The sequence below is a fragment of the Pituophis catenifer genome, unplaced genomic scaffold, assembly GCF_029215685.1.
Source record: "Pituophis catenifer annectens isolate HBS135680 unplaced genomic scaffold, rPitCat1.0.hap2 SCAF_2, whole genome shotgun sequence".
Classification (NCBI taxonomy): domain Eukaryota; kingdom Metazoa; phylum Chordata; class Lepidosauria; order Squamata; family Colubridae; genus Pituophis; species Pituophis catenifer.
Window position 1 is genome coordinate 3,563,328 of NW_027256882.1, and position 20,508 is coordinate 3,583,835.

The following is a 20,508-nucleotide window of genomic DNA, read 5'->3' on the forward strand; positions in this document are numbered from 1 at the left end:
AAGTTCCGGATTCCCAAGGATTGTGACACACACCAACAGTCCTTATCAAAGTTATAACGTACCAAGAATAAACAAAGTCCAGCAAAGGTTGGCAACCAGCCCAGAAAACAAGATACAATAAGACACTCACTCTCCAAAATGCTCTGTAATAATTACACGTTGTTTCCAGCAAGAAATTACTAACGGCATGCGACTTAAATAGGCTAAGGGAGTGGCCAATTATTCTCAAACCTTACTCTCGAGGAGACCTCCTCCTCCTGAGTAGCCACTCCTGCCTTTTAGCAGCCCTGCATGCTCAAGCATTGAAGAGAGGCTCCTCCACTTCGCTCTCTCCACTTGAAGGAGCCTCTGGAGGTTCTGAAGGCCCTGGCTGAGTCTCTGCCTCTGGCACCACATCCTCTTCAGCCTCCTCGCTGTCTGACGCGAGTGCCAGTTGCGCAGGCTGCTGACACACCAGCCTCCTTGTCGTCAGGATCGGCCACGATCCGTGCAGGCCGCTGGCGGGCCACAACAAGCATCTACTTCTGTCCTACTATCGCAGCACCATTGAGAATGTCCCGACATACGGCATTCTTGCATGGTATGGGAGCAGCTCTGTAGCAGACAAAAAAGCTCCACAGAGAATCATTAAAACTGCCCAGAATATCATCAGACTCCAGCTATCCGGCCCTGGACATCTGTTTGAGAAAGTTGCATAACATTCTCAGAGACTCTTCCCATCCTGCTTGCAATTTTTTTGGACTGTTGCCTTCTGGCAGAAGATACAGAACAATTAAAACTCGGACCACACGTTTTCTGAATAGGTTTTATCCCAGAGCTATCATTGCACTCAACAATGAATTAAAGGGCCACCATCAGTGAGCTGTTGGACAGTATTACTTGGACTGTTGTGTGGATGTTTGGGTGGTTTAGGGGTGGAGAATTGTGTTGGGTGGGAGTGTGTTTGGGGATTGTTATGTCTATTGGACCTGGTCTTTGGGTGTTATGTGAATTTCGTTGTATGGGTATACTGTGTATACAGGTACAATGACAATAAAGTTATTTATTTATTTATTATAATGTATCCATTGAAACTAGAACTCAGAAGCAGGTTGATTCCTCAAAGAACATGTTTATTGGATACCCCATATGGGCATAGCTAGCAAAATCCAACTCTAAAAGTTCCCGTGGTTTTCCCTTAATTAAAGGAGCAAATGTTTCTTCCCCAGGTGTCATCGATCATTGTCTAATGAAGGTAGCTGGGAGGCTGCTGGGCCAATCCTCTATCATCTAGAGCAGTGTTTCTCAACCTTGGCAACTTGAAGATGAATGGACTTCAACTCCCAGAAGCTGCATAGCTGGCTGGGGAATTCTGGGAGTTGAAGTCCCAAACTCCCAAAACGACGCTGGGAGGGGAATCTCCGGAGATCTGGGAAGGCACAGGCAGCAGAAAGTGAGGAGAAAGGTAGGCCTCCCCACGCATGCCGCTTGCAGGGCAGACCTGAAAATCAGCTGGCTGGCGGGAAGCAGTCGCACATGTGCAGTGGAACTGAGCTGGCCGACAGCTCCCGTGCCTGCAGAGAGGGCTCTGCATGCCACTTGTGGCACGCGTGCTATAGGTTCTCCATCACGGACCTATAGTGTCACTTCCAACTCTGTTAATCTGTTCAATCTGTCAGGATGACCTTAGTTCCTACAGGAAAACTTTTGTTTTGAATATTAGCTATTTTGGCTGCTGCTGCACACGTCACTCATGCATTCGGACTCCAAGGTCCCTCTCACAGTTACTGTTTTTGAGCCAGGTTTCAGGTAATGTTTTTCCTCCCCAGGTGTAAAACCTTTTTTTCCCCCCACATTAAATTTCATTTTGTTGGATTCAACCTTGTCTCATTTGGATCAGAAAGGCACAATATGCATATACATAAAAATCTATAGAGATGTGGTGGGGCAGTGGCGAGAATGCAGTACTACAGGCTAATTACCCACAGCCAAGAGTTCGATCCTGACCGGCTCATGGTTGATTCAGCCTTTCATCCTTCTGAGGTGAGTAAAATGAGGACCCAGTTTGCTGGGGACCATATGCTGACTTTGTAAACTGCTCAGAGTGTGTTGTAAAGCACTGTACAGTAGTATATAAGTCTAAGTGGAATTACTATCGCTATCTAGTTTCTCACGAGCTTGCATCCATTTATGAGAAGTAAGATGTCAGGCGTGCCTCCATTCCAAACTCAAGAAAGGAAAAACCCAACTCCGTGTTTGTAGAGAAAGGTACTTTCACTGAATTTGAACTGATAGCAACGAAAGAAAAGCAAGATCTGAAGCAAAAGGCACGAAAGTTACATACTGAAAGTATCCCCAATTCCCTCCCCCAAAGACCCACGGTTAATGTCCAATCCCCATCCCAATTGGTGTCACGTGGGAAGCATCTTCAGGTGTTTTCATCCATCTGGAATTCTGGGACGGTTGACCTTGACTGTGCATAAACAAGTCCATCAAGCTGCGCAGTAGAACATAGGAGCAGTCCTCCCTATTTCTTCACATAGGGCAATCTCTCTCCAGTTCACATCCCCCACCCAAATGCCAACCTTCCCTCCCTCTCCCCCCATTACTATGGCAGCCGATAGCAAGCAAGCATCATAGAGGCTGACATAAGACTTCCATTCTGAGCAAAGCTCTTTCCACATTCTATGCATTTATATGGCTTCTCCCGTGTGGATTTTCTTATGGGAAGTAAGAGCATAGCTCCAAGCAAAGGTCTTTCCACACTCCATGCATTTATACGGCTTCTCCCCTGTGTGGATCATCTTATGGGAAATAAGATTACCTCTTTGAGTAAAGCTCTTTCCACACTCCATGCATTTAAATGGCTTTTCCCCTGTGTGGATCTTTTTGTGCATAGTAAGTCCACTACTCCGAGTGAAGGTTTTCCCACACAGCGTGCATTTGTACGGCCTCTCCTCTGTGTGGATCGTCTTATGGGAAATAAGATGACCTCTTTGAGTAAAGGTCTTTCCACACTCCATGCATTTATATGGCTTCTCTCCTGTGTGGATCTTTTTGTGGTTAATGAGTCCACTGCTTTGAGTAAAGGTTTTCCCACACTCCATGCATTTATACAACTTTTCTCCTGTGTGGATCTTTTTGTGGTTAATGAGTCCACTCCTATAAGTGAAGGTTTTCCCACACACCGTGCATTTATATGGTTTCTCTCCTGTGTGGATCTTACTGTGGACCCTAAGTCGACTGCTATAAATAAAGGTTTTCCCACACTGCGTGCATTTATATGGCTTCTCCCCTGTGTGGATCATCTTATGGGAAATAAGTGGACCTCTTCGAGTAAAGGTCTTTCCACACTCCATGCATTTAAATGGCTTCTCTTCTGTGTCAATCACTTTTCGAGATGTAAGGAACTTATTTTCAAGAGAAAGAAGAAATGTTCCATTGTAATTTTGTCCGTTGTGTCTTTTTATAGCATCTTCTCCTTTGTTTTGGGTTAAATAGTTTTCATTTAAATGTAATTTAGCTTTGATTAGCTTCACACTTTTTCCAGTATATTTTCCCCTTATTTTTTCTTGTTGGGCAATAAAGACCTGCATCGCAGCATCAGAGGAAGATGAGCTCTCCTGATTCCAATTTTTTGACTGTTTTTTCTCATGGCTTTCAAATTCCATTTCAATTCCAAACTTCTCTGTTCCATCTTTAGCATTGATCACTTGGAACAGTTCACAGGAATCTTGATTCTTCTGACCATTGTTACCTTCAAAGCAAAAGAGAAATGAAAATGATAACACGGTTAGAGAAAAAGATCAAACTGTAGAAATTCAACTGAATTTCCTTCTGAGTTTCTCTGAAATTCTCTGAAATTAGATTGTTTGCATGCTTACAGTGGTGTGATATAGACATGACGATTTCTATATTCACGAGTCATTCGAAAACATCTAGAAAACATCTCTTTCTTAACAATTATCTATATATCTGCAAATCTCACTCAAAGTCAGTTTTGAGTTAAGGAACAATGAGAGAAAACCTCCAAGGAGGAATAAGGAGAAAACTTAAGATTTATTGAGGTGGGTTAATTTCAGCTGAGACCTGTGAGAACTGAAACAATTTTGAAACAAGCGCCTTCTTCCCCAGTGTACCTTGGAGCAGCTGCTCCATGGTGTCTGTCTGGCAGGCAGGACTCCCACTTGACCCATTCCCTGATCCCAACGATGAGACTGGAGCAAAATCCCTTGCTTGAAGCCTCCCATTGGCTTGTAAACGCTCTTCGCACTGAGACTAGAAAGGTTGTGAGGCTTCAAGAATGGCTAAGTCTCAACAGCTTTAGGCCTTTGGCTAGATCTGGTACAGGCTTCAGTTCGCAGAGAATAGAAGTCTAAACTACTTTAGTGCGAGATCACATGAGATCAGCAGTGCAAGATCTCAGGCTAGTAATCTCACATGATCTCGCACATTACTTTAGGGGTGTGCTCTTTTAAGAACTGAGGACTGAACGAGATCCAGGGCAAAAGACTTTGAAAACAAAGAGGCCTTCCTTCTGTTTGCAAACCATTTTGCCGTGGATCATGTGCAGGCCCTTGGTTAACCGAGGCCTAACGTACTGTAGTGCAAGATCAAGTGAAATCAGTAGTGCATGATTTCCCACTACTGGCCTCACAACTTTAGGCCTCCTTTTTTTGCAAATGCAACAAAGCAGGCAAAGGAACCACCAGCTTGATACATCATCGCAACCTAAGTCCCAGTGGGGTGGGGTGTGGGTATAAGTAGGGCAAATGTTGTTGCAGTGACTCCGCTGTCATTCGTAAGTGTGAATAACAGCCGTAGCGCTGCAACATTCGTAATTTCAGGACTAAGTCTTAAGTACTTGGGAGTGGATTAGGTCATAAATTGGAATGGTCACTTAGCGAACAGTCGTCACTCGGGGATTACCTGTAACCTAGGATGCTCTGAGTCACACTGCATGAGGCCTTTGCTCTTAGACTGGACACAGCCTAAGTGTGAAAGTTCTGTTCTCACACAATTTAGGTATGTTTCAGAGGACCAATGACAACACATTTCTCTCACGACCTCCAGAGGACAGATAAAAGGACACCCCCATTCTTCTCAGCCTCCACAGATAAGTTCAAATAGAAATGGAAAATTACACAGATACAAAATGGCACAGAAAGAATCTAAACAAAGAGACATTGACTCTTTCCTTCCTTGGAGTATGAGGAGGCCAGATCCTTTCCTTTTCTCTCCCAGGAGACGATATCTGATCAATTATTTTTTAATTAAAAAAAACTAACTATCATCTGTCTTCTTGAACTCTCTGATTGGGGACTAGAGAACTCTTACCCAGAGAGACCACGTTCCTATAGTTTTCAAGCATGACTTCCGAATGCAGGGCTTTTTGGTCAGGATCCAGCTGAGACCATTCCTCCTCAGAGAAAGACACAGCCACCTCCTCGAAGGACACAAGACTCTCCTGAACACGGAAAAAAGAACAGAACAGGAGGATTCGCAAGATCTGTTCATCATCATCAATGATTTAGACAAGAGGATGGAAGGGGAAGTCCTCAAATTTGCAGACAAGACCAAATTGACAGGAATACCAACACTCCACAAGATAGGCTCAGGATATAGAAGGATCAACAGATTGGACCCCATTAACAAAATGAAAAACAACTGTGAGAAATGTAAGGTTCTACATTTAGGAACGAAAAACCAAATGCACAGGCTTAGAATTGGTGATATCTCGCTCTACAATAGTAAGTGTAACAGGGGAGACCGTGCTGACATCGGAGCACGACGGAGCAAAAGCAGAGCTCTGCGGAGCCCAGCCGCTTTCTGCCTGCCTGGAGGCTCTTCAGAGCCAAAGTGAAGAAAGGAATTAAGAAAGGAAGGGCTTTCCGTCAATCACAAGCATGGCTAGTCTAGTCAAGAGAAGAACCAGGGGAGACATGGTAGCGGTGTTCCAATATTTGAGGGGCTGCCACAGACAAGCTGTTTTCCAAGGCACCTGAAGGCCAGACAAGGAATAATGGATGGAAACTGATCAAGGAGAGATTCAACCTAGAAATGAGAGATTTTCTGACAGTGAGAACAATCAACCAATGGAAGAGCTTGCCTTCAGAACTTCATCACTGGAGGCTTTCAAGAAGAGATTGGACTGCCATTTGTCAGAAGTAGTGTAGGGTCTCCTGCTTGGGCAAGAGGTTTGACTAGATGACCCACAAAGTACCTTCTAACTCTATTCTGATTGATTGATTGATTGATTGACTGACTGACTGAACAAATATGAGACAATAGTGTGCAGTGACAGCCCAAAAAGCCAATGAAACCTAAATTGCATTAACAGAGAGATACAATCAAGATCAAGTGAGGTACTAATACCTCTCTATAAAACGTTAGTAAGACCACACCTAGAATACTGTATCCAGTTTTGGTCACTACACTACAAAAAAGATGTTGAGACTCTAGAAAGAGTGCAGAGAACAGCAACCAAGATGATGAGGGGACTGGAGGCTAAAACATATGATGAACGGGTGCAGGAACTGGACATGGCTAGTCTAGTGAAGAGAAGGACCAGGGGAGACATGGTAGCAGTGTTCCAATATTTGAGAGGCTGCCACAGACAAGCTATTTTCCAAAGCACCCGAAGGCCAGGCACAGAATAATGGATGGAAACTGAACAAGGAGAGATTCAACCTGGAAATAAGGAGACATTTTCTGACAGTGGGAGCAATCAACCAATGGAAGAGAAGTTTCCTTCAGAAGTTGTGGGACCTTCATCACTGGAAACTTTCAAGAAGAGACTGGACTGCCATCTGTCAGAAATGGTATAGGGTAGTGATGGCTAACCCTTTTGCTGTCACGTGCCAAAAGTGGGGGGAGTGCGGGGGGTTGTGTGTGCGTGTGCCCACACCCATAATTCACCCCCTTACGCTCCCCTCACTTTTGGCACGTGATGGTATGGTGGGCGTAGGAGGCATGTTTTTTGCCCTCCCCAGGCTCTAGAGGCTTTCTTGGAGCCTGGGGAGGACAAAAACAGCCTTCCCCACCCCCTCCGGAGGCCAGAAATGGCCCATTTCCTGACTTCCGATGGGCCTGGAAGGCCTGAAAATCAGCTGGCCAATGCGTGCTGGAGCTTAGCTAGGGCAATGCTCAAGTGCCCACAGATATGGCTTCATGTGCCACCTGTGGCACGCGTGCCATAGGTTCGCCATCATGGGTATATGGTCTGCTTGGATGGGGGGATTGGATTAGATGACCTACAAGGTCCCTCCCAATCTGTTAATCTTTACCTTCCGAAGCTGATAAATTACAAAAAGAACAGAGGTCTAGCAGTTCCTACCACTTTTATTCCTAATTTTTGAAGGATTTTAAAAAATTGCAAATATAACCCAGTCCAAACAAGGTGGAAAAATAGAAGCACACCCGCTTCACTTCATGAAGGAAGAATACAAATCTAATAACTTTTCCCTTTCTTACTTGATTTAGAGGTTCAACCGCTCTTTGATTGCCATCATAAAAACCAGAAAACTTCATGCTTTTTTTCTCTGAAAAGAATAAATAATTTCAAAATGCATATTTAACAAAATAGAAGGAGGTATTGTATAGAAGAGAAGAAAGAGCAAAAGCAAGACAGATGGGTAATCGTAGGATCTTTGATTACCTCCTGAGGTGTCCTGACTTTGATCCTCCCAAGGGATCCTCCTGAAAAATAGCTCCTGAAGAGGATTTGATGGGTTCTTCTTTCCCTCAGGATCTCTAATCTCCACAGTGCAGCACTTCCAATAGGAAGAAGGATGGAAGAAGCAGAATTAATGTACATCACACGACGTAAAGTGGATTCCTATATTCGGAACATCACCTCAAAGCCCCCAATATCCATCAGTGTGATTGAGTGACAAAACAATGGACCAATGTCCTACAAGAATAGGTGGGACATCGCCACATATTATGAATGTCAGAGAGGTTTGGGAAGGAGGGGTGAAGTATTCAAACAGATTCTCTATTCTCTATTGAACTCTTACCTGCAACTCGACCTGCTCCTTCTGCTCCTCCGCCTGGCTCAGGAGGAAGCCTTCAGCCAGGGCCACCGCCTGGGAGCTGGTCTGAGCTCCATATTCCCGCACCCAGCTTTCCATCTCTGGGGGCAGAAGAGCCAGGAACTGCTCCAGAACCACCACGTCCAGCATCTGGGCTTTGGTGTGCTTTTCTAATCTCAGCCATCGCCTACTAAAGTCATGGAGGTGGCTGCAAAATCCTCGGGGACCCTCAGCCTCCTGGCATTGGGTGAAGTTCCAGGGCTGAACTTCTGAAGGGAGGATGGTTTCCTCCTCCAGGATCTCCTGCCCAGTCCTTCTCCAGAGCTTCCCTCCCTTCCCAGGCTGAGCAGCTGAAGGGCCTTTTCCGCTTCCCTCCTTTCCAAAAGGTTGTGTCTCCATCCTTTCTGTGTCCTGCAGAGCAACTGCAAATGGCTCCAAGGACTCTGGTGGGTCTCCAGATGCCTTTTCCTTCATGGGACCATTTCTGGGGCTGCAGGACTGATCCCTCCAAGGGATTCCGCTCTTTTTCTTCTTCCCCCAAGAGAAAAGTTTGCCTTGCAAAGACCACAAATAGCTTCCAGTTTCTGTATCTGAGATGGGAAGAAAAACAAATAGCAAGAATTAGAAAGTGGAATTCAGCCACTGAGCGACCTTCTGGGCTTCCGCAAGGCTGACCCTCCCCTCACCCCCCCCACTCGGGCTCTTTGCATGGAGAGGGCGGCCAAGGAGCATGGGATCTAGGGTTGAAGCCGGAGGAGGCCAGGCGAAAGTCTCTCCGTCCTCTGCCTCCCTCTGCACAAGGAGAGCCATCGACTCACCCGGGGCATGTCTGGATCTCCCCCCCCCCCCCCCCCCGCCAGACTCTCCCGCAGCCTCTTCGATTCCTGCGGCGCCCCAGGGGTTAAGGAGAGCGAGTGCACCATCCTAGAGCGGCAAGCTTTCATGATGTCACTTCCTTCCCGGCCACCCCTACAAAGCCGGTCATGACGTCCCCCTCCAGTGGACCAATGGAGAAGCGCCGGGAGTTCCCTTCCCTTGGCGGAGGGCGCCCCCTGGTGGATTTGGCGCAAAGTGCCAGGATTGCAGAAAGGGCGGGAAAGAGGAGCGCGTCTGAGGGGAAGGGAGAGGGCAGGGATGATGGGTTTGGGAGTAGGAGGAAAGGCCCCTCTCAATGCCTGCCAGCCCAAGAAAAGCTTTGTGGTTTTCAGAGGCGGCATTTTCTCCATCTTCCTCTCCTTTCCTGTCCAGGAACCGTCTGTGGAGATGAAGAAAAAATCTCTCTGGAGGATTTAAAATCGTTTTTCCCTCAAGAACAGCCGCCCTGAAGGCTCCGCAGAGATTGTGGGAGGCCTGCAAAGGGTCGAAATCCTGTCAGAAACAGCCGGGCGGTCAGAAGAGGAGGACCAGGAGCCTCTGTGGGAAAGACAGCTGGTGTCTTGCGGTTGTTGGAAACTCCCGCCTGAAGGGGAGGCAGATGGGACACAGGCAGGAAAGCCACAATCAGGAAAATGATTTTATTTCTTTTTTTATTTCTCTAATTCAATACATTCAGCTGCCCTTTTCAAACTATTCGCTCAGCGTCTCAGCAAAGTGGGGAGAAGAAAGGGCAGGGACCCCTCCGGTCTCTTCTGATGAAAGAAAAGGAAGATTCTGAAAAAGGAATAGAAAGCTAAACTATGATGAGGAAAATCATTTTTACATAGGGATTGAGTAGAAAATTCAACTCAAGAAATGCGAAGGAAGCTTAAGCCCCTTGGAGAATTTAAGGCAAGGATATATTATTAGACCATAAATGGAAAGAGAAAAAAAAACAAGAATATAGCAAAACAAGAAAAGCTGAAGGCTCCATTGAGAATTTTATGCATCTTTAGCAAGTAACTACATGACTGATAGTTAAATTTAAGTTAATGTTATGACACATCATAAAAAGACAAGAACGTGGCCCTAATGCTTGAAAAATGTATTTTTCCCATGCATTTGTTTCCTTCTGTTCATTCCGGCCTCTTGCTTGAAAGGCAAATGGTTCACCCTGAAGCTTTCTGCATGCAGTCTACATTGACATCTCTCATTATTCCATCACATCCTAAGGGGTCTTTGACCTAAAACAGTTCCTTGCTTTTGCATTCATCTGGTTGACACAGTGATTAATTTGACACAATGGACGCCAGTTCGATTGAGGGGTCCTTGGTGCCCTCTGAGGTTGGTTGGTGCACTGAGGATCTTCTCTCGTTTGGCTAATGAAAGGTCTGCAACAACACAATCAAGCTCAGAGACCACCAAGGACCCCTCATTTCAACCATGAGCTACACATTTTCTCCTTTGTTGGCAGGCTGGATTATTTTTGGTATCTGGACATCCCAGAGAAAGTTCCCATTCACATTTCTGTATGTTTCATCAGGAAGGACTGAAGTAATTTTTTGAAGTAGTTCTTAATTTCATCTTATTTTGGTCCCCATTGATTTCCAAAGATCTTCCTTCTTGATTGATCCTTTGCAATGTTAGCACACCAGAGTGGTTTTCATTCTGATATCCTGGAGTATGCCTAATTTGGGAGGGAGGGAGGGAGGGAGGGAGGGAGGGAAGGAGGAGGTCAGAGCCATCGTTTATTGCCATTGGAACTTCTAATGGTTACTTAATAAATTATTGTAAATCAGGGACTGCCTGGGTTGGCCAGCAGGCTGCCTACCTATGAGAACTTAATATGCATCCACATATCCCTACCACTGCTTTCTCTTCCCTTCTTTTACACAACTATGTGAAAGTAGTTGCCATGGCACTGAAACAAGGATAACTGCAACATAAGTAAGCAGTGTGGCCAGGCAGCTGGGAAGGCAAACAAAATTCTGAGATGCATCACCAGAGGTATCACCATCAGCATAAAGGAGCTCCTATCCCTCTACATAGGGCTTTAGTGAGACTCCATTTGGAATACTGTGTCCAGTTCTGGAGACTTCACTTTAAAAAAGGTATTGATAAGATTGTGTGAGTCCAGAGATGGGCAACATGAGGGAAGGCAAAGAAAGTTCACCACAAAATTAGGACACACAGCCTATGAGTTGCATTTTCTAATTCAGCATCACTACAACCCCCTTTTCCTTATGGTTTTCTTCCTCAGTTATTACTTGCGTTACATAATGTGAAGCAGGTGGAAAGCAGACTGAGACAATAGTAAGCAAAGGAAGAAAATGTGAGAGCTCTCACAAGGTTGATGGTTTGTTAAGGCGCTTCCAAGAAAGAGGCAGCAGTTGAAGCTTTATTTAAGGATAAAGCAGAGAAAAGATGCACCTGAGATACACATGATGTCAGACCTCCGGACTTTTCGTCGGGCCTTGAAAACACACCTATTCCATCTAGCCGGGCTGGCTTGATCCCATCCCCTCAGTTTTTAATTGAATTTTGGTTTTAATTGGGTTGTTTTTAATATCTTGGGCCGAAATTATTTAATTGTTTTTTAAATTGTTTTAAAATTTTATATGCAATGTTTTATCTTGGCTGTACACCGCCCTGAGTCCCGCAGGAGAAGGGTGGTATAGAAATAAAATAAAATAAATAAATAAATAAAATGAGGCATCCAAGGCTTGACTGAGCCCATGGATTAGTCCTGAAGGGACCTAGAACAAAAGCTAGAGGGCAGCCCCTGCGCAGGGGTTCTTATGGGGGCCCCTGACCCCTCTCTTACCAATGGGTGTGAGGGGGCCGGAGGGCCATTAACTCTCCCCAATGGGGCTGCAGGGGCCGGAGCCCTCTGACCCACCAGTGGGATCAAAGGTGCCTCTTTGCTCCCATCTGGTGGCCTTTTAAGAAACTGCCATGGCTGGCACAAAAACATCTAACAATTCCCCTTCTTGCTAACCAATGACAGGTACCAGTGAGTATGTATGAGGGGGCGAGCAGGTGTCATAGACATGCAGATGCATTGTATGCGTTTACAAGACCAAACACAAATGCTTGCACAGAAGGTTGTGTCAATAGGCACAGGTTTGGTGAACAGGTCAGCTATCTGGTCGGTTGTACTACAATGTTTGACATGTACGAAACCCATTCTGGCAAGTTGCCTGACATTTTTGTAGCAGATATCTATGCGGTGGGACCTAGAGCCCACCGCATATGCCCCCGAGATTTCAATTGCAGCCGTATTGTCTTCTTGAATTTGGATGGGCAGAGGAGGGGGTGCCCAGATGCTTGTTACCAGAGCGTCGAACCAAATCAAATCATTGACTGTGTCTGACAGACTGGCATATTCCGCCTTGGCCGTGGAGCAAGAAACAAATTTTGCTGCCTAACATGCCAATGGATGGGGCAGCCATTTAGGAATATGAGGAAACCAGAGGTGCTCCGTCTACTCTTGGTGTCACCAGCCCAGTCTGCGTCTGAGTAAGCAGAGAGCTGGGCCGGCTTCCCCTTCTCTGGCTCCAGCACAAGGCGAGCATCGGCCATGCCCCTGAGGTACCTGAGTACCTTCTTGACAGCATCCTAGTGGAATTATTTTGGGTTTTCCACATGCCTGGACAATAGATTCACAGCTAAAGCTATGTCAGGCCTGCTCCAATTGCTAATGTATAGCAAGGACCCAATCACAGATCTGGATAACTTATTATCTGTGAACTCAGGGCTGTCCTTGTGACTGTGACCATAGAAGCCACTTTGTATGGGGCTATGCGTTGGGTTAGACTTCGCCATTTTGCATCTGGCCAACAACTCAATCTTTTCTTTCTGAGATAGGGCGAACCCCTTTTCAGTGGCCAAGATGTGCACCCCCAGGTACCTGTCAACCCGCCCCAAGGACTTCAGGGTAAACCTTTCTCCCAGGGCCTTGGCAAATTCATCACACCTTTCCTTGCCAGGCCCTACATATAAGAGGTCGTCTACATAAACCGGTTCTGTAGCGCCTTTGAAGTCACATGTGAAAACGCATTCATCTGCATGAGATGCCCTTGTTAAGGATATTGTTGTTGTGTTACCAACCAGCAGAGTGTAGAGCACAGAGAAACGTTGCTGAGAGCAATGAATAAGAGATGTGCAAACTGGTTTATCAAAAGTTTACTTTATAGTGAAAAAACAATCTCATAGTCTTTAAATCAATCCAAGTCTTTGCCAGTTAAATCAGTCCAGTGATACAAAATCTTACCACACAAACAGTAGTTGGTTAGAATAACAAACTCACTCTGGTAACAAACCACGATGGTAGCAGATCCATCCAACTGATGATAGCACAATGGTTGCAACTCCACACCCAATGGTAGCTTATCATCAACTGAATACGTTATAGTACCTTTCTTAAATACGTTCACAACTAATTACAGCATGACTCAGCATTACAATGAATCAGCAGGATAACTTTAAAGTCACACAATACATATTCATATTAAAGTCACAGAACACATATATTGCCTGGACAACTTGTTAGGCTCAAACCATATCCTAACAGCCCTGAAGCCAATTCGTTCTAAACTTTTTCTGAGACAGTCGAACCAGAGTTTCCCTGACTGCTTGAAGCCATATAACCCCTTTTGGAGCAACCATGTGTTTTCTCCCTTCTGCTGGTAACCAGGAGGGGCCCTCACGTAGATCTGCCAGTCCAAGTTGGCGTGGAGGTAGGCCGTCTGGATGTCGAATTGATAGACTTCCTTTCCCAGAGCAGCTGCAGTTACAAGGGCGGCCTTGACACTTTCTGCCCAGACGGTCGGAGAGTAGGTCTCCCTGTAGTCTTCCATGTAGCGCTGGGTGAACCCCTGTGCTACCAAGCATGCCTTGTAGCAGCCATTGGCAAGTGGTTTGGCCTTGAAATCCCACCTTGTGCCAATGACCTTCTTCTCCTTTGGTGGTTGTTACGGGGTGAAAACCTTGAGCTTTCTCAGGCTCTCCATCTCCTGCTCCATCGCGAGCTGCCACCTCTCCTGTTCTTTGATGGGCAGCTCCTGGATGTCAGAGAAAGTCTTTGGGGTGACCACGACGCTGTTGACAGATGCAACGTGTCCAATGTCGATTCTCTTTGGTGGGACCCCCTTGTTGGACCGCTTTGACCTCCTGCCACTACCCTTTTCTTCTGCAGTTTCCTTGTCGACTGGCTGTTCACAACCGGGATGTGGAGGCCCTCAGTCCCAGGCGTTGGGCATCATGGGCTTCTGAGGCGTCGCTGGAGGCGAAGAGTCGGGTGAAGATGGCATGTCTTTCCCCTCAGGACTGGATGGCTCATCCTCCCCATCTGGACCAGGTAGGCTGACCTCTTCGTCCTGTTCCTCGCTCTCGTCGGTGGCAGGGTCTGTGATTGTCTCAGGTGTGGTCAGTGCGGTTTTGCTGGGTTGGCTGACGTATGGGCCCAGATCATGAGTGGATTTGGGTCCAATTGGAGTCCTCTTTGAAGGAGGCAGATTGGGAGGTCACAGTCCTGCCCCCTTCTCCCAGGAACTGGTAAGCCTTGGAACCAGGGAACCTGTCTCTGGGAGACGGAACTCCCCTTTTTTGCAGCTGCTTGGGGATGTGCACCCAAGCGTAGGAACCAAATACACGCAAGTGTCCCAAACTTGGCTTCCTACCGTGGACCAGAAAATATGGACAACTAGCGTTGTCTAGTCCACAACGCTGCTCCAGATGCGGTTTAAGGTGTAATTGGCATAATGTAGCGCCTCCGCCCAGTATGATTCCGCAATCCCAGCATCCGCAATCAGACTACGCACCATAGTCTGCAGGATACCATTTCGTTTTTCTGCCACGCTGTTCTGCGCAGGACTAAAGGACACTGTACGAAAATGGCATATGCCCTTATGCCTTATCCAGTCTTGGAACTTTCGGGACATGAACTCAGCCCCACGGTCGCTCTGCAGCTGCACGATCTTTGTCTTGTGCTGAGTTTCCACATAGTTGTATAGCGATTTTATGGCATCTAAAGCTTCAGATTTTTCTGTGAGGGTATATACATGGCCGTACCATGAGAAATCGTCGATGGCAGTGAGGAAATACTGCCTTTTCCCTAGGGACGGTGTAAATGGCCCAACCAAATCAAAATGGACTAATTGATATGGGTATTGAGTTTTACGCAGAGACACTTTAGGTTTTGGGGCGGCCTTCCTCTTTGCCCTCTTACAGATGGCGCAGTCCAGAAACATCTCACAATCCCGGAGATGAATCCCCTCAGCAAATTCCCCCATCTTTTTGACCACAGGGAAGCTCGCATGGCCTAATCTCCGATGTAAAAGGTGGGCACATTTGATATGAAGCGGCTTCCCCACTGACACCCCCTTAGCTCTGGTTGCCTTGGGTGGTGCCGGTCTCGGCCAAGACGGGGGCATCCCGGAAACTCCCTTCTCCAAACCGGTCTCTTATAGCATCCATAGCACTGGGTTCAGGACCTGTAGTATCATAGCCCCAGTCCGCCTCTTTGTCGTCTGTCCGTCTCTCCCGCCAACCTCTAAATGATGGACCCAATGGTGGGGGTAGATGGCCATTGGGGCCCGGTATGAGTAGAACTAGGCCACCAGCCCCCACCGGAAACCTGTCCCGAAGGGTCTAGCTCTTGACTCTGCGCACCAGGCGTCTCCACACAGTCCTCCTCCTGTAGCTGGCACAGCTTGGTCTGACCACCGGTTGGTGAAGGGTTGCAGTTTGTAGCTTCTCCTCTTCCACAACCACCTCTTCCACGTCAGCCTCTTGAGGGACCTCCAACTCCGAATCACCTAGTGCCGTCCCTTCTGCCATCACTGACAGCCTTTCTCACCGGACCGCAGCTAGGGAACATAGGCAGTTGAAATTGGTGGGTGGGGGGAGCGCTAACTTTCTCTCGGCCAGTCCACCCAACTGCACTGGAAACAAGCCACCACCAATTTCTTTAATTAGGTTCGGCACAGCAAACACAGGCAGGAGAAAGGCACAAGCTGGAAACAAGGTTTAAAGTTAGCGCTACATGCAATCGCAGTGTAGCACCTTTTATATACGCAGCAAGAAATCAATTGGCAATCAAACAGTTAACATCACCCCTCCTTCCCCTTGCTGGCCTGTAGGAGGAGCGCAATAAATCAATTGGCAATCAAACAGTCAACATCATCCCTCCTTCCCCTAGCTGGCCTGTAGGAGGAGTGCGCTTCTGTTACATCACAAGGCAGCGTCATCTGCATACCCCATGCCCCCCCGATCTTCGATGAAAGCGTTGGCTTCGTTTTGTGTGCGAGTGGTAAAGACTTCTCAAACAGCTGATGACACACCCCCGGAGAGTCCAGCAGCTCGCCCCTTCCTCATCGTCCTCCCTATTGATGACGAGACCCAACCGAGGCTTGACAGCCGGCTCCTTAGGCCCTTTTTTGGGCTTATCTGCCTTAGGTGCCTGCTGGGGCTCGAGTTTCTTGCCCGCTTTGGCGTTGAAAGGCCATGGGGCTGGCTGGAGGCATGGGCGCAACTGCTTCGGCCTTGCGCCCCTTTGACAGCCTGGGAGCTGGCTGTGGTCCCTTGGGAGTGGCCGTCTCTGTCTTATGCACCTTAGATGCCCTTGGGGCTGGCTGTGGGGCCTTTCTCTCTCTTTGCACGCAGGCCCCTTCTGAGGTGGCACCCTGTGGGCTGTCCTCTGTAGCTGGGCCCTCGGGGGAGAAATATGGCAAACCATTTATAATAGTAACACTCCCAATAACCTTTTGGTCCCGAGTGACATGACCTTCCCCTTTATGAAACAATACTTCCACCCTGCCATCATCACATAATTTGATTATGCTCAACAAATTATTGGCGATAGAGGGAGCATGTAATACACCTTCAACATTGCCCAGCCCTGGTATAGAGACAGCGCCCTCCCCAACAACCAAAGCATTATCACCATTGGCAACCTTGACAGAGGAGTTAATTCTCCTTAACCTTTTAAAACCTTGCTTCATGTTGGCAATGTGGGATGAAGCCCCAGAGTCCAGTAACCAGAGGCCAATGGGGCCATCAGCCTTTGTGGCGGGGGTGAGATAACAAGTACATACAAAATTGCCATTAACGCCACCTTTGCCCCCACCACGCCCTTTTCTGCCCCCTGCCCCCTTCCTTGATTGGAATCATGCTTGGGCCCTTGCTGGTAATGGGGGAAGTCCTCTTCAGATGCTCCTCAGAGCCACAAATAAAACACTTGAGTAGAGCGTTAGCCTCCTCTGAACTCTGGTGTTTCCTGTTGATGCACTGAGTTGTGGCCCTGGCATATTCTCCTGCATCTCTATGCCTCCTGTCCTCCTCATTGAGCCTCCCTGTGAGGTAGGACAGAGTCATGGCTTCCTTCCTGGTTCCCTCTAGTGAGACAATAAAATTGCCCCAACTTTTGTCCAGGGATGCCAGAATAACTGCAATCATGTTGGCCTCAGTCACGGGGTAGTCCCTGAGCACCAGTTCTGCCCTGAGTGCCTTCAACTTTCCCAGGTGCTCAGCCATGCTAGCCCCAAATCTCAGCTTGGTATTGTAGAACTCTGATGTAAGCCTTGTAGTGGAGCCCAAGCTATCACTGCTAAACAAGCTATACAAATCTCACCAGCTGTGAGCCCATCTGGAATGCTAGGGTACAACTTAGCATCCAGTGAGTTCAGTAGAGTGGTATAGGTTTTCCTGTGGTACCACTCTTCTTGAGGCCCCCAAGGGAAAGGTGGGGGGGGGTCTAAAACCATTTCTAGGGTCCCTTCCTTTAAGAGGCATACTTGTATTTCCTTATTCTAGATGTTGAAATTCTCGCCCCCCAGATGCAATTTTTCAAAATTATTTGGGAGGGCAGCAGAAGAATAAACAGGAGCAGAAAATACAGATCCAGCTGGCTGTCCAGGGTATCTCTGAAAAGATTCCGTTGAAGTAAATGGGAGAGGGATCCCTCTGCTGGTAAGTGTTGGTATTTTTCTTTTTTAGATGGCGCCGACTGAGCATGCTCGGGCAACTGGGCATGCTCAGAGCTCATTTCAGCCCAGGAGCCAAAGGGAGCGGACGTCTCTCTCAGTGCTCCAGGGTCAGGCCTGGGCCCAGGCCTGTAGGCCGCAGCCTGGGCCCGAAGAGGGGCTGAAGGCCATGGAAGCCCTGAAGACTCTTCTGTACTGTACTTCTGTACCCCCCCGTACTGGAGCATTTACCCGGGGGCGAAGACTGCAGGATGGGGCCGGGAAGGCCCAAGGACGCCGAGGATCGCTTGGAGGGGCCCACCACTGGTCCTGAAGACTCCGGAGGAGGTTGCCATCGTCGGAGGTGGGGGGCTCGGCTGGAGGCCCCCCCAAGAGGTGAGTTCTCCATTGCCACAGTGGGGGTGTCGGTAGGCTGGAGCCTCCAGGGGTTCTCCTGAAGGCCCCCGGAGGTACGAGGCGCAGTTGGGAGGCTCCAGGCCAGACGTCTCCTGGATTGGAGGCCTCGGGGCTCCTTTGGAGACCCTCCGGAGGCACGGGACGTGGCTGGGGGGCTCCAAACTGGGTGCCCCGCCCCTGTTGTCAGTCTCCGGGGGGTAGCAAGGGAGGCTGGCTACCCCCGACATTGAGGTTGCGGTCGTCGTGGCCTCCAGGGCCGTGACCAGAACTTGGATCATGGCCCTGATGCCTGCTGCAGCAGGTGAGGCTGGGCAGGCTTCAAGGCTTGTGTAGGCTTTGAGGCTTTCCGGTGGGGAGGGACCGAGCAGTTTGCATGCCGCTTCGGCTGGCCGCCACTGGTTGCTGGGCCTTGAGGCCTAGCTGAGGTCTACCTAGCCTCGCTGGGGTAGATGGCCTGGGGGGGCGCCATGTTGCTTCTGGTTGGCCCCAGAAGCTGCAGGTCGCAGTCTGGTGAGAATTTTCCCGCCAAAAGCTCCGGGGCCCCGGGATCCCCCAGGGTGGTGGGCGCCATGTTAGGGGGCCTCCTGGGTGCTGGGGAATGACTTAACCGGTGTCCCGAGGCCCCCTGCACTGGTGTGCCACACGACTTGGCTTATGGCTTCCCTTGGGCTGCTAGGAGCGTTCGGAGCAGCTCTCTGCATTCCTCACCAGTCAGCTGGTCTACGCTGGAGGTGGCTTGGTCCCAGGCCGCCTCCCCGGTGTCCTAGCAATTCTGGGTGGACTGCTGGCCTTCCATGCTTCCCTCTGTGGCTTGCAGCTGCAGGGAAGTGTGCGAAGGGGTCCCCGGCGTTCCACTAGGTTCTCTGGGGGCATAGAGATCATCTGAGCCCTCGGCTGGATCGAAAATTGCATCAGGGACTGGATGCATGGATGCCATCCTTGGTTGGAGGCTCGAAGATCTCCTGCCATCCATCTCTGAGGGGTTCTTGTTGGAACCTCCAGGCATTTTGTTTCTGCTGGTTTGGAAGCGTTGCCTCGAACCATCCTCTGCTACCACTTTGGGAGAGCCCTCACAAGGTTGATGGTTCGTTGAGGCACTTCCAAGAAAGAGGCAGCACACAGGGATGCAATCAGGTGAAGCTTTATTTAAGGATAAAGAAGAGAAAATGAGTTCCCTGGCATGGAGGCATCCATGCCTGGACTGAGTCCATGGATTAGTCCCGAAGGGAGCAGGAACAAAAGCTAGAGGGCAACCCCTGCGCAGGGGTTCTTATGGTGGCCCTCTTACCCCTCCCTTACCAATGGGTGTGACGGGGCCGTAGGGCCATTAACTCTCCCCAATGGGGCTGCAGGGGCCGGAGCCCTCTGACCCACCAATGGGATCAAAGGTGCCTCTTTCCTCCCATCTGGTGGCCTTTTAGGAAACTGCCATGGCTGGCACAAAAACATCTAACAGAAAAGCTGAAACAATAGTAAGGGATTCAGGACTAATTGCATTTCTGCCTGCAACTCTGCTCTAGTGGATAGACTCATCAGAGGGAGTTACTTGAAACAATTAGGAAATCTGCACTACTTAAATATTGGCATCCACACATCACTTTCAGGGCAAAAGGTAACTTTAATCTCCACTGATACTCATCTTTCTTTTAAAACCTCCTACTTAGCAAAAAAGCACCAGAATGGATTGAGGATTCAAAATCAAAATCAGAATAGAGCTGGAAGGGAAATTGGAGCTCTTCTAGTCCAGTCCCCTGATCAAGCAGGAGATCCTATATCATTTCAGAAAGTGATTGTCCAGTCTCTTCTTAAAAATGTCCAGTGAAGAAGCACCCACGCTATCTGAAGGCAAGCTGTTCCATGGGTGAATTGTCCTCACTGTAAGAAAGTTCCAAGTTGCTTCTCTCTTTGATTAGTTTCCACCCATTGTTTGTTATCTAGCCCTCTGGTGGTTTGGGGAGAAAATTAGATATTAGATTAACAGAGTTGGAACGGACCTTGTCACTCATCTAGTCCAACCCTCCGCCGAAGCAGGAGACCCTACACTATTTCTGACAAATGGTAGTCCAATCTCTTCTTCAAAGCCACCAGCGATGAAGCGCCCACAACTTCCGAAGGCAAGCTCTTCCATTGGTTGATTGTTCTGTCAGAAAAGTTCTCCTTATTTCTAGGTAGAATTGCTCCTTGATAAGTTTCCATCCATCATTCCTTGTCTGGCCTTCAGGTGCCTTGGAAAACAGCTTGACCCTCTCCTCTCTATGGCA

General features: G+C 48.2%; 1 pseudogene; it reads right to left on the reverse strand.

Moving 5' to 3' along the window:
- Positions 1-2,587: 2,587 nt before the first annotated feature.
- The window catches only part of LOC139309256 (zinc finger protein 91-like), a 38,528-nt pseudogene continuing 20,607 nt past the window's right edge, over positions 2,588-20,508 (reverse strand).